Below are 15,166 nucleotides of genomic sequence, written 5' to 3'. Positions count from 1 at the left end.
CAGGACATCTTTGTTAAATCTAAAATATTAACCTTGGTGCAATACTATTAACCACTATTTACTTGGACAGTTTTTCTACTGTCCTTTCTGTTCTAGGATATAATCCAGGAAACCACACTGCATTTAAAGGTAGCTCCTTTTTTATGTGATTACGCCCACACTAACTCATAGCACAAGAGTCCCCCCCCCCCACCTTCATTCGCCACATTAGAACCTTGATACACTAACAATATATGGTTACCAATAGCTACCAAGTTTCACTTCTCACATTCCCTTACCACAAGAGAGGAACTGCCCACATTTCTGTGGTTCAGATTCAAAAAACCTAAAGAAGAATTTTGATTGGATTGACTTATGATAAATGGCTTCCACTCATAGAGATGACTGAGAAAGGAGGGTCTCATAACACAACACAAGGTTGCTAGAGGCCTACCCTCATGAAGCAGAGCTGTTCTTGCAGAATGGGAATCATTGTAAACTGGGCAGTGACCTCAACTAGAACCCACCACATTAATTCATTAACTGGTTCTAGTGACTAAATAAACTAACTAGTGACTAACTCAGAGAAGGCAATGGCACCCCACTCCAGTAATCTTGCCTGGAAAATCCCATGGACGGAGGAACCTGGTGGGCTGCAGTCCATGGGGTCACGAAGAGTCGAACACGACTGAGCGACTTCACTTTCACTTTTCACTTTCATGCATTGGAGAAGGAAATGGCAACCCACTCCAGTGTTCCTGCCTGGAGAATCCCAGGGACGGAGGAGCCTGGTGGGCTGCCGTCTATGGGGTCGCACAGAGTCGGACACGACTGAACCGATTTAGCAGCAGCAGCAGCAGTGACTAACTAATTCATTCAACTTGTTTCACAGATGAGGAAACTTACTGAAAAGGTAAGTAACTTTCAGAGTCCCAGAGCTAGTCCTTTGTAAAAGGAGGGCTAATCCTGGGCCTCCTAACTCCTAGTTCTAGACTTAGTTTCTGTGTCTGTACAATTACCATGATTTGGGTATTAATACCAAGAATCAAAGAATCTAAAATTAGAAGCAACCTCAAAGTTTATCAAACTCTTACTGATGCACCCATTTTCCAGTGGATCCAAGCAGATCCCAGGGAAACAAAAGCCTTTCCCATTTATTTTTCTCCAATATTGGGATTTCAAACTAATACCCATTTAGCAGCTTAGGATATAAACTGTTTTACTTATCAAAGAATTGAGTGGGAGAGAGTACAAGGGAGAATGTTCATCCCAGGCTTTGTTAAAAAACATGGGCTAAAACCATATAATGTTTCAATGCCATTCTCCCAAATCATCCCACCCTCTCCCTCTCCCTCACAGTCCAAAAGTCCGTAAAGTAAAATAAAGTAAAAATAAAATTTTAAAAAAAGAAAATAAATTAAAAATCTATCTTTTGCAAAAAAAAAAAAAAAACATATAATGAAACACCATACAATCCATAAAAGAAAATGAAGGGCTCTCTATATGTCAACACAGGAAGCTGTTTCATATACAGCATAAAGTGGAAAACCAAATTCAAGTAAAAGGTGTGATTCATGCAAACCTATTTATGCAGGAGACACTGGGAACAGCAACCGTCACCATATTGTTAGCAGTTTCACCAATGATGGTGGGATTACAGAATATTTTTTTATTTTCTTCACTATGCTTTCCTATAGGTTTGAATTTCTGAACAATGAGCATGAACTTTCTCAGTTCCAAAAATATTATGTTAAGTGAAAGAAGTCAGACACGGAAAGTCATGTGGTGTACTGTTTCATTTATATGAAATATCCAGAATAGACAAATCCACAGAGGCAGAAAGCAGATTAGCGGTTTCCAGAGGCTAGTGTGAGGGAAGATGGGAAGTGGTTGGTTAATGAATATGGGGTGATGGAAATGTTTTGGAACTAGATAAAAGTTGTGGTACTAACTGCTACTGATTTGTAAACTTTTAAATGATTATGTTATGTGAATTTTGCCTCAACTTTTTAAAAAATTCATTTTCTGAAGTGAGGAAATCTCAGTGTTCATGTATTCTCTATTATGGGCTTTAGGCAAATAGCTTATCTGTGCTATATCACTTCTGCATGCATGCTGCATGCTAGATCCCGAAGTTTTGGCCAACTCTTTGCCACCCTGTGGACCGTAGCCCACCAAGCTCCTCTGTCAACAGGACCCTCCAGAGCAGGAATACTGGAGTGGGTTGCCGTTTTCTTCTCCATGGGATCTTTCCAACCCAGGGATCGAATCCGAGTCTGCTGCATTGGTAGGCGGATTCTTTACCACTGAGCCAACTGGGAAGCCACTATATCACTTAGTTATCTGTTAAATAAGAAGAGTTTCTTCCTAGTTCCTTAAAAAACTAGGAATAAAACCACCATGTGACCCAGAGATCCCACTCCCAGACATATGCCCTGAGGAAACCAAAACTGAAAAAGACACATGTGTCCCATTGTTCATTGCAGCACTATTTACAATAGCTAGAACACGGAAGCAACCTCGATGCCCATCCACAGGTGAATGGGTAAAGAAGTTGTGGCACATATACCCAATGGAATCAGTCCTAATGAGGTGGATGAACCTAGAATCTATTATACAGAGTGAATTAAGTCAGAAAGAGAAAGATAAATATCATATTCTAACGCATATATACAGAATCTAGAAAAATGGTACTGATGAATTTATTTACAGGGCAGCAATGGAGAAACAGACATAGAGAGTAGACTTATGGGCATGGGGAGAGGGGAGGAGAGGGTGAGATGTATGGAGAGAGTAACATGGAAACTTACATTACCATATGTAAAATAGAAGCCAATGGGAATTTGCTGTATGGCTCAGGAAACTCAAATAGGGGCTCTGTATCAACCTAGAGGGGTGGGATGGGGAGGGAGATGGGAGGGAGGTTCAAAAGGGAGGGGATATAGGTATACCTATGGCTGATTCATGTTGAGGTTTGACAGAAAACAACAGAAGTCTGTAAAGCAATTATCCTTCAATAAAAAATAAACAATTTTTTTTTAAAAAAAGAGAGTTGAAGCAGCTGGTCTCTAAAACCCACTTAGGTTCTAACGTGATGACTCTGGACACATCTAACTTACACGCTTTCTCTTATAATTCAGGCTAAAACTGCACAAGCTGTTTTTTGGCAGATACATCACATTGCTGACCTAATATTATGAGGAAAGAAGAGGCAAGCCACTACTTGCTAAGACTGTAAATGTAGAGATCATCCAGGTCTAATCATGACTAGCAAGAGACTACAGGAGGAGTGAGGGGGGAAGAAAGCCAGAGTATAAAGGTAAAACCTTCACCTTTACATGTGTTAAGTATGTTTCATGGACCAGACACTATGCTAGATGCCTTATGAATATGTTTATGTTTTCAAAGGCAATCCTCAGAAGAAAAAATGGAAGCTCAGAAAGGATAAATAACCCACCCAGACCCACAACTAGTAACGGGCAGTGTGGTGTTAAAACTCAGGTCTATTTATACTCCAAAGTCTGTTTTCCTTCCACTTACTCATGCTGTTTTACAAAAAGAAAAAGGACTCAAGGAAAATGGCCTAGTGCTGGAGGCAAGGAAATGCAAAAGCAGACCAGAAAGAAAAGTGAAAAGGAAACAATAAATAAAAATCAAGGATTATCCCTGTGCTTGAGAGCGAACCTTTCTTGGGCCAGTTTCCATCCTGATATTTTGTACAGCTATAACAAACTATATTCTTTCATCATAATCTGCTAAAAATAAAGTTCTTCTGAATTTAAAGAATCGTCTACCTATATTTCCATGAAGGAAGTCTAAAGATATTATGCTGGATATTACTGGTTGGATATTATTTTATCCTTTTATTTTATCAAAGAAAGGAGGTAATCAGAAAAAAAAAAAAAAAAGAGGTAAGCTCCAAACAGATAAAGGAGAGAGAAAGAAAAATCGTAAGAATCAGTTGAAAGAATAAATGAAATCTGGAGCATAAAATATTTAAACAAAGCAAGTGTGCAAGTCATTAAGATAAAGAATCAAAGGCACTAGCAAGTAATTTGAAGAAGCTGAGACCGTGAGGAAGCAGTAGAGACCGACTGTGGTCTTCCCAGCATAACAAGTTGCTTGATAAAATAAATTCAAAGCTTTGGGAAGTGGGAGCAAAACAAGTGTCAGACCCTCATTTGGAAAGGACACCAGACCACTTGCTGGTGAACAGTCACTTGGCAAAAATCAGGGAAGAGACAGTGGACAATCTGGCTGGTAAGTATGGAGGAAATAACTGCAACGGCTTCATAGGAAACCAAAGGGAGAAATGGAAAAGCCTGTTGGGGTTCCCTGGTGGCTCAGACGGTAAAGCGTCTGCCTGCAATGCAGGAGACCGGGGTTCGATCTCTGGGTCAGGAAGATCCCCTGCAGAAGGAAATGACAATCCACTTCAGCACTCTTGCCTGGAGAATTCCATGGACGAAGGAGCCTGGTGGGCTACAGTCCATGGGGTCGCAAAGAGGCAGACATGACTGAGTGACTTCACATCCAAGATACACTGTCAAAGAAAACATGCGAATTTCTGAAGAATAGGTAGGCATTCCATTCTCTCTCTCTAAGTACAATACTTTAGATATGCACTGAAATAAATCTGGAATAGTATACAATAAAGAAATATTACTAAGAGGTTGATACAAGGGCCTTTAGTTTTAAACTTCATACATTTCTGTGTTTATAGGGTGTGTGTGTGTGTGTGTGTGTGTGTGTGTGTGTGTGCATGCATTTACTGCTTTTGCAATTAGAACATTTTTTATTTTTAATCTTATCAATCTACAGAAGGGGCTGGTGTCCATTTGGCATTCACAACTATCCTAAGAGGGTTGTAGCCAAACATCCCAACTCTCCTCCTGGATAAGGGGGAGCCCAAGATGCTGAATCCAGCTTGGGAAATTGTCTCCTGTAGGGGGCTTGGAGATGAAGTGGAACTGGCCCTGTGGCTTCTAAGAGGAGTTCTGAGAGACAGCATCCAGGGACAAAAACTAAAGAAACAAAGAGCTCACTCCAAGAGGCCAGACACAGAGGCAACATCCACTGGATGGGAACCTTTGACACCTTCTCAAAGCCAGCCTCCCTGGCAACTCTGAAGTGATCCTCTAAACAACTGAGGCAAAATGTGGCTCACGGCATATTTTGCCAACTCAGGGGCCAAAGGGAGGAAGCTATGAAGATACGGCCATCTGGGAATAACCAGAGTATAATGCAGCAATAAAGCATGAGGCTTGATTCAATTTCAATTTCATATTTTAAATGGTTTCAGATTTGTTAAAAGAAAAACCCTTTCTTCAAGTATAGCATTTTTTAGGTGTAAAGAAAAGAAAAGTAAGTGAAGTTGCTCAGTCGTGTCCAACTCCTTGCGGCCCCATGGACTGTAGCCTACCAGGCTCCTCTGTCCATGGGATTTTCCAGGCAAGAGTACTGGAGTGGGCTGCCATTTCCTTCTCCAGTGGATCTTCCTGACCCAGGGATCGAACCCAGGTCTCCTGCATTGTAGGCAGATGCTTTACCATCTGAGCCACCAGGGAAGTTTTAGGTATAACTTAATTTCTTTCTAGTCATAGACCTGTGAAAATTTGCTTACTGCCTTGATGCAAATAACTTCAACAGTGCCTCCTTATATTCCACTGACTTGGAGAGATTTTATAGTATCAAGGCCTGTCTCTTCCTTTGACACCTGATTTTGGTAAACGAGCATCAAATTGGAGAGTAACTACAAAATGGTACCCCCAAACTTCTGAAGCATTGAGCTGGGAAAAAGAAGCTCACTTCATCGTTTCTATCCCCCGAAAGCTGTTTGTCTGAAGCCTTTGGGGCAGTCAGCCATTTCTCAGCGCAGCAGAGCCAGGTGAGAAGACCTTTTTAGGCAAGGCATTAAAAGGAGTTGGCTGAGCAGATCTCAAAAACCTTGGTCAACAGGGCGGAGCCAACCCTGGGGCAGAAGTATTACTTCACATTGCATTGGCTTCCTGTGGCTGCCAATAGAGGCAGCATCTGGCAGCCAGCCCACCGCAGAGAAGAGGGAACTCCACGGAGAAGAAAATAGCAACGAGGCCCCAAAGGTGGAAGTGCAGCCTGAGAAACTTCAGCCAGCCTGGAACAGCTCTGCCAGCCCTGGCCATTCAGCAGGGCATGGCATACCCCTCCAGCTTTAAAATATGCACATCCTTCCTATGGGGACACATCCCACAAGTACGTTTCACATATTATTTAAATCAGGTCATTTATTCCATACCAAAAGCCTATTATTATCTGCATTTTTCAGATGGGAAAACCAAGGCTCAGAGAGGTAAAACAACTTGCCACAGGATGCACAACCAGGAAGTGGAGGAGACAGGATTCAAACTCCCCACGTGGCACACACCAAAGCCCATTCTCTGATGGTCACGATTTTAGAACTCAAGTGAAAATCGAGATGGTAAGGTTAGTGCTGCCTCCAGCTGAATGGGAGCTATCTTGTTCTCCCTGGTGGGTAATATTTTGGGTTTTCCTTCCTTGCATACAACCAGGCAAATGACTGCAATTCTAAAAAGAGATAAATATAAAAACAAGAAGTGAAACCCTGCAGACACCTGAAACTCAACCATTTCTGCAAGCTTGAGCTAGGGGAGCTGCCACACAACAGAAATAGTTCTGTCCTGTTAGATAGGCTTTGTTTTGCTACATGGCTGCATATGCAGTGAAGTGATATCAAGTCCTGAGGGTCCACTCCTTTGATGAGTTAAACACACAAAGGCCTACATTTTGATGTAATCTGATAGCATGTAGTTAAGTCCTAGACAAACTGCAACTGTGAGGAAGTGATAAACCCAACTTCCTGCACAAAGCTGCCTGAGATAACACTTTCCATGGACTAGAAGAAAAAAAAAAGAGAGAGAGGCATGATTGCTACAGAATTTTAAAGGAACTCGTCCATTCTTAACAAATAGCCCCTTTTTCGTATGGTCCCAGCAACATCTAAGCAAAACTGATTGCAGTCAGGTGACTGTGTAGTAATTTCACATATGACTTAACTCTGACTATTATTCATAGGCAAAAATCAATCACTAAAAATTCATCTGATTGTCTCTCTTAAGGATACTTTCGTTCCAACTCGAAATCTCAGGTATTCTGAGATTGGCCAGGGAGAATTTCCCTGCAGTTTAGCAAGAACTCAGATTGAGAGAATTGAGGTTGCATTAACTGGCTGGATGGTGTTCCCACTGAGTCATTAAAGAGGCCGATTCAGCTTGAATAAACACACACTGGAACAGTTGCCAACTTAGAAGGACCAATAACCAGTTCCACAATGCCAAAACAGGGTCAAAGTGACAGTTTTGCTAAGTGTTCTCATAGTGTTGTGTCATATACAAACAACCAGAAAGAGCTGACGGTGCTGGGAATTTTCTGTGAATGCGTTCTTTCATTCACTAATTTTGCAAATATTTATTGAGTGCCTACCAGGTGCTAGGGAATACAACAGTGAACAACAACAACAAAAAATAGCCCCTGCCTTCAAGGACTTTCCAGTCTAGTTAGGGAAGCAGATATTGAAGAAAACACACAAGTAGACAAGTCACAAATTATACTGAGTGCTCTGAAGAAAAATAGACAGGGCACATTGATTTCAATTCAGATGATGAGGTCAGCAAAGACCTCCCTGGTGATGGGATATCTAGTCTTGAGTCATCCAAGCAGACTAAGAGTGAAGGAAGAGAGTTGGGCTGGAAGAAAACAGCCTTCCTGAGCTGGGAAACAGGCTGGTGTCTCTGGGGAACAAGGGGAAGGCCTGTATGTCCAGAATAAATCAAATGAGGAGAGAGAAGCTGTGATACAACCCGGGGAAGTAAAGAGGACCCAGATCAGGTGGCGTGCTGTAGGCCATGTGAAAAAAACTGGCTTTATTCTGAACACGTTGGGGAACATTGCAGTTAACACTTCTGGCCTCTAATAGTTGTCTGCTTCTATACTGTTTTGTTGGCAAGGATCTCAAAGAGAATGTAGCAGTAACATCCTTTAGGAAAAAAAATCATGAGATAAAACTCTTACAAGTAATTTGGGGCATCAAAGCTATTCCTGCAGGTTCATGCTGTTCACCAAGCCACAAACTGGGATGAAAAAAATATCAAGATGATAAAAAATTTAACAAGCTCTTAAATCACCTTTTGCTTTTTTTTAATGACTTTAATATGCCTGTGTGGTCACAGAGTTCTTACATATAGATAGGACCTTGGCAGTCATGTGGATCAGATCTCTTGTTTCACAAGGGAAGAAGCTAAAGCCTAAAAACTGACTTTGGAGAAAGTCCTATGTTGAAGTCCTTGGGATGGGAACACTCAAGGACTCTTGAGAACCTCACCAGCCTGTTACCAAGGTTGTTGGATCTGGAATTCTCAGCTTCCAAAATGTAAAACCACTTTCAAGTTTTCCTTCTTGAAGTCTTCTTTTTTAAAAAGGTAATTATGTTTGGTTGCTGCTGCTGCTAAGTCTCGCCAGTCATGTCCGACTCTGTGCGACCCCATAGACGGCAGCCCACCAGGCTCCCCCGTCCCTGGGATATCTTTATTGTTGCTCACGGGGCTTTTTCTAGCTGTGACGAGCAGGGGCTAGTTTTGGCATGTGGGCTTCCCGTGGTGGTGGCTTCTCTTGTGGGGCACAGGCTCTAGGCACGTGGGCTTTGGGAGCTGTAGCACACAGGCTTAGCTGCTCCACAGCATGTGGAATCTTCCTGGACCAGGGATCATATCCCCTGCATTGGCAGGTGGATGCTTATCCACTGTACCACCAGGGAAGTTGAAGTCTTCTTAATGTGTTGGCCCTCTTCTACAATCAAGTGACTTAAAGAGTTTTAAGGCACAGATTAATAAAAGTACTGTTTCCTCGTCTTGTGTGTATTTCCAAACCCTAACTCCTTGTGTCTTTAAGCCCTTGGCTACCTGACCCTCACCACCAGGGTTTTGAAGTGCTGGATATGGTTACAGATTTTCTTTTCATTATGAGGCTCCCGGTGAAGGATCCTGGTCTCCTTCAGGGGAAGGGGAAGAATTTGCTGATTTGAGATTGAATTAAGTAATTAAGAAAAGGATGTTTTCCCCACCCCACCCCCCAGACAAGCAGACATTGTCTTTGTTCTTCTGACAGCTTTCCAGGTTGGGGTTGATTGGACTCCTGCTACGTAGAATCTTGGGTTTCCCAGATGGCTCAGTGGTAAAGAATCCACTTATTAATGCAGGAGGCACAGAAGGCACTGGTTCAATCCCTGGGCCAGGAAGATCCCCTAGAGGAGGAAAAGGCAACCCACTCCAGTATTCTTGCCTGGAAAATCCCATGGACAGAGAAGTCTGGCAGGCTACAGTCCATGGGGTCGCAAAGAGTCAGACACAGCTAAGCATACATCATGAAGCAGCTTTCTGACCTTGGTAGAATTTCACTTAGTTGACCTCAGATAAAATCCTTTACCTCTCTGGGCCTCTACTTCCCTTCTGATGACCCCTGAGGCCCTTGTATTTTCAATATTCTACACATTCAAGATAAAAAGAGTTTGGACTCTTGACAGAAAATGTCCTTAACACCTCACTTTCTATAATAGGGCAGAAGGAAGGAAGGAAGGGGCAGGGAGCAGGGAGAGATGAGAGGCAATGAAGGAAGAGAGAGGAGGAAAAGAGGAAGGAAGAGAGGGATGAAATCATCAGTGAACAATTAAGGAAGGAAACAATATTCTGTTATGAGCTATGTGAGAAAAGAATCTTAAAAAGAATGAACATATGTATAACAATCACTTTGCTGTCCACCTGAAACTAACACATTGTAAATCAACTATACTCCAATAAAATTAAAAAATAAACTTTCAAAAAGCTGTGCTTTCCAAACCTCTCTGCATTCTTAATAGAAACATACTGGGCTTGAGTTGTGACTAGCTGTCAAAACATAGCCCACTGGAGTTTACTAGGGGTCTCAGGCAGACTTTGACTCTGGATGTGGAGAATGTTTTGTGCAGCAGCAACTTCTGCTTGAGAAAGCAAATGAAGTTTCAGCAAAAAAAAATATCATTAGAGGAGAATGATGGGTTTTTTCTTTTAAATGTGTAATATTTTACACTGTAAGGATTTTACGAACTGTTGACATTTATTGTATTTATTTATTTTTAATTTTTATTTTTACTTTATTTTGCTTTACAATACTGTATTGGTTGACATTTATGAAAAGCATTTAGGCCAGAACCTGCTGTTGTTATTCAGTTGCTTATGTTGTGTCTGACACTTTGCAACCCCGTGGACTGCAGCACACCAGGCTTCCCTGTCCTTCACTATCTCCTGGAGTTTGCTTAAATGCATGTTCATGGAGTTGGTGATGCCATCCAAACATCTCATCCTCTGTCGTTCCCTTCTCCTCCTGCCCTCAATCTTTTCCAGCATCAGAGTCTTTTCTAATGAGCCGGCTCTTCGCATCAGGTGGACAAAGTATTAGAGCTTCAGCTTCAGCATCAGTCCTTCCAGTGAATATTCAGGATTGATTTCCTTTAGGATTGATTGGTTTTATCTCCTTGCTGTCCAAGGGACTCTCAAGAGTCTTCTCCAACACCACAGTTCGAAAGCATCAATTCTTTGGCCTTCAGTCATCTTTATAATCCAACTCTCATATCCATACGTGACTACTGGAAAAACCATTTGTTTGATTATATAGACATTTGTCAGTAAAGTGATGTCTCTGATTTTTAATATACTGTCTAGTTTTTTCACAGCTTTTCTTTCAAGGAGAAAGGATCTTTTAATTTCATGGCTGCAGTCACCATTTGCAGTGATTTTGGAGCCCAAGAAGTTAAAATCTGCCACTGTTTCCATTGTTTCCTCATCTATTTGCCATGAAGTGATGGGACTGGATGCCATGATCTTAGTTTTCTGAATGCTGAGTTTTAAGACAGCTTTTTCACTCTCCTCTTTCACCCTCATTAAGAGGATCTTTAGTTTCTTTTCACTTTCTGCCATTAGAGTGGTATCATCTGCATATCTGAGGTTATTGATATTTCTCTTGGCAATCTTGATTCCAGCTTATGAGTCATCCAGCTTGGCATTTTGCATGATGTACTCTACATATAGGTTAAATAAACAGGGTGACAATATACAGCCTTGACGTACTTCTTTCCCAATTTTGAACCAGTATGTTGTTCCATGTCTGATTCTAACTGTTGCTTCTTGTCCTGCATACAGGGTTCTCAGGAGGCAGGTGAGTATTCCCATTTCTTTAAGAATATTTTTTAAAAAAGAATTTTCCAGTTTGTTGTAATCCACAGAGACAAAGTCTTTAGCATAGTCAATGAAGCAGAAGTAGATCTTTTCTTTCGAAATTCCCTCGCTTTTACTATGATCCAGTGGATGTTGGCAATTTGATCTCTGGTCCCTCTGTCTTTTCTAAATCCAGCTTGTACAACTGGAAGTTCTCACTTCACATATTGCTGAAGCCTAGCTTGAAGGATTTGAAGCATTACCTTGCTAGTGTGTGAAATGATCACAATTGTTTGAACATTCTTTGGCATTGCCCTTCTTTTGGAATGGAATGAAAACTGACCTTTTCCTGTCCTGTGGCCACTGCTGAGTTTTCCAAATTTGCTGACATATTGAGGGCAGCACTTTAACAGCGTCATCTTTTAGGATTTGAAATAGCTCAGCTAGAATTCCATCACCTCCACTAGCTTTGTTCATAGTAATGCTTCCTAAGGCCCACTTGACTTCACACTCCAGGACGTCTGGCTCTGGTGAGTGATCACACCATTGTGGTTATCCAGGACAGTAAGACCTTTTTTGTGTAATTCTTCTGTGTGTTCTTGCCACCTCTTCTTAATCTCTTCTGCTTTTTTAGATGCTTGCCATTTCTGTCCTTTATTGTGCCCATCTTTGCATGAAATGTTCCCTTGATATCTCCAATTTTCTTGAAGAGATCTCTAGTCTTTGCCATTCTATTGTTTTCCTCTATTTATTTGCATTATTCACTTAAGAAGGCTTTCTTATTTCTCCCTGTCTGGAAGTCTGCATTCTGTTGGGTATATTTTTCCCTTTCTCCTTTGCCTTTTGCTTCTCAGCTATTTGTAAGACCTTAGACAACCAGTTTGCCTTCTTGCATTTCTTTTTCTTTGAGATGGTTTTGATCACCAACTTCTGTACAAAGTTAGGAACCTTCATCCATAGTTCTTCAGGCACTCGGTCTACCAGATCTAGTTCAGATCCCAGCACACAGCAAATGCTCAGTAAGTGTTGACCATAATTCATACTAAAAAGAATGGCTGGTCCAGACATCAGAAAGTCATAGCCATGTGACCTTAAGGAAGTATCTCTGCCTCTCTAAGTTTGCTTTCTAACTTGTGAGACAAGCGGATAGGATTGAATCCAGTGGTTTATTGGGCTTCTCCAACTGGTATTCTCTAATTCTACTTTTAATGCCTCCCAGTCTGAATTGGGCATTGGAAACATTTTAATAAAAAGAACTTTTTTCTCATATTGTATTATAAAGTACTTGCATAACTTCACAGAACACTTCTCTTTCCTTCCCTAAGTTGGTGTTTTGGAGCATTAAAATTAGAGAAGTAAATGAGATTAATATTTGCCTAAAGCAGCAGTCCCCAGCCTTTTACAGCACCAGGGACCAGTTTCGTAGAAGACAATTTCTCCCATGGACTAAGCATGGACAGGGTGGCGGGGGTTGTTTTGTGATCATTCAAGCACATTACATTTATTGTGCATTTTATTTCTATTATTATTACATCAGCACCACCTCAGGTCATCAGGCATTAGATCCCGGAGGCTGGGGACTCTTGGCCTAAAGGAACATCAGGAGCAAATTTTAAGCAAATAATTAAAATATAAATCCTCTTAAGAAATGTCAAGTTAGGGAGACTGCTCCTAATACTGCACTGTGATATTTGGAGGACTATCAGTTTGCCCAAACTCTGTTGGCTTTTAACCCAATTATAATGTTCACTAAAGACTCAGTATTTCCTAAAACTGGATTCAACCACCCCTGGGAGGCTGTCATTTCCCTGAGAGCTTCTCTTCAAGTAAAACTGTTTTTGCCTTTCCAAACTGAGTCAACACATCTGTTCTTACCTATCTTAAAAGCTTCATCAACTCAACAATTGTCCAAAAGGAAGACAGAAAAAAAAACCTATTGTGTGATGAAAATTTTTGGCAAATATTATGAAAACACATTCTTCAAACATCTCTCATTTCTGAGAAACAAAGTGAAACGTATGAATTGGGGTTTTTTTTGTTTCATGACTAATAAAATGATTCATTGCTACAATGAGGTGTTTCAACTGTATCTACATAGAACAAGTGTGAATGTTCAATTGAAAAAATAAAAATAACTCAATTAGAAAAATAAACTTTGAGTGCCTCCTCTCTAAAAGGCATTGAACTTGGTTCCCCCAAATTAGGCAAGTTGGTCATATGCAATTTTAAGCTATTTGAGTGTCACTTGTATATGCTGAACACTTGAAGTGTCTTTACAACACTTATCTATACTGTCCAATACAGCAGTCACTAGCCATATTGAACACTTAAAGCATGGCTGGTCTTGAGATGGGCTTCCCTGGTGGCTCAGCTGGTAAAGAACCCATCTGCCAACACAGGAGGGAAAAGAGATGAGGGTTCCATGGAAACGGCAACACACTCCACTATTCTTGCCTGGAAAATCCCATGGACAGAGGAGCCTGGCTGGCTACAGTCCTGGGGTTTCAAAGAGCTGGACATGAATGAACACACACACATGTAGTCTTAAGATGTGCTGTAAGTATAAAATTTACGGATTTAGAAGACTTAGGACAGAAGCTTCCATGGTAGTCCAGTGGTTGAGTCAGTTGCCAGTGTAGGGAACATGGATTTAATCCCTGGTCCAGGAAGATCCTGTATGTCATCGAGCAACTGAAAGCTCAGAGGCCCCAGTTACTGAGCCACAACTGCTAGAGCCTGCCTGCCTAGAGCCCGTGCTCCGCAGCCAGAGAAGCCACCACAATGAGAAGCCTGCGCACCACAAGGAAGAGCAGCCCCCACTCGCCACAGTTAGAGAAAGCCCGGGCAGCAGTGAAGACCCAGTGCAGCCCAAATACAATAAATAAATATAAATTAAAACTTAGAACAAAAAACTGTTTTATTGATTACTTATATAACAATTTTATACTGATGACTTATTGAAATGATACTATTTTGCATACATTAGGTGAAAATAACATTGAATTAATCTCACCTGTTTCTTTTTACCTTTTAGTGCGTCTCTTAGAAAAATCTAAAATTATGTATAGAACATGCGTTTTTAGTTTATGTTTCCCTGAGTTGCTGCTGGCTTAGACTCTTGGCTTATTGTTTATTCTGAGCCTTAGAATCCACCTAAGAATTCTTAGTCATCAACATTTCATTTTTATCCCAAGAAAGACTCTATCTAGTGTGGTCTTATGGGTGTGTTAAGTAGAGGCTAAGTGCCTAAAAGTACATCTGGAGAGATGCATATTTATTTAAATGAAAATATATTCACGTGAGGGACTGTGCAGGGCAGTGGCACTGCGATGGTTAAGAGCCCACGCTTCCACTGAAGTGGGCAGGGGTACGATCCCTAGTCAGGGAACTAAGATCCCACATGCTGCGTGGCATGGCCAGAAACCAGAAAATATGTTTGTGTTAAATTAAGTAGGGGAAAAATGTTAAAAATAATATGCAACCTTAAATTAATATGATTTTTGAAAAACATTATATTACAATGAAATTTTAATCATAATTAAAGAAATATATTATGAAAAGTACAGAAAATATTTTAAAGCTTTGCAATACCCAATATTGGTGCTGAGGAGAGGAAAGTGGCATTTTCATATGCTATCTGTGGAAGTATAAATTGGCACAAGTTCTCTGGAGGGCAACCTAGCAACAGCTATCAAAATTTAAATGTGTATAACCTTCAATCCAGTATTTCCATCTCGGAAATTTTACCCTGCACTTATATTGGCACATTTATGCAAATATGTATCACAAAGATTTCATCATAGCAAAAGACTGCCAATGATCTAAAGGTTCATAAACAGGGAACTGAATAAAGGTTTTAGTACATTCATATTTTGGAATACCATGCTGCCAAAAAAAATGATGACAGTCTCAAAAGTAGTAGCAGCTGTTGTATAGTAGCAGTAAAA

The 15,166-nt window shown here is 40.8% G+C and overlaps 1 long non-coding RNA gene across 1 annotated transcript; it reads left to right on the top strand.

Annotated features, from left to right (window-relative positions):
* Positions 1-697: 697 nt before the first annotated feature.
* Positions 698-3,762, top strand: LOC138427698 (uncharacterized). The gene is made up of 3 exons (XR_011252143.1): positions 698-892; positions 3,120-3,298; positions 3,388-3,762. It is a non-coding gene; the product is annotated as an uncharacterized lncRNA (long non-coding RNA).
* Positions 3,763-15,166: the final 11,404 nt, after the last annotated feature.

This window comes from Ovis canadensis, chromosome 22 (assembly GCF_042477335.2).
Source record: "Ovis canadensis isolate MfBH-ARS-UI-01 breed Bighorn chromosome 22, ARS-UI_OviCan_v2, whole genome shotgun sequence".
In the NCBI taxonomy this organism is placed as follows: domain Eukaryota; kingdom Metazoa; phylum Chordata; class Mammalia; order Artiodactyla; family Bovidae; genus Ovis; species Ovis canadensis.
The sequence above is the reverse complement of the archived record's forward strand: the minus strand, read 5'-3'. Positions and strand labels throughout refer to the sequence as shown.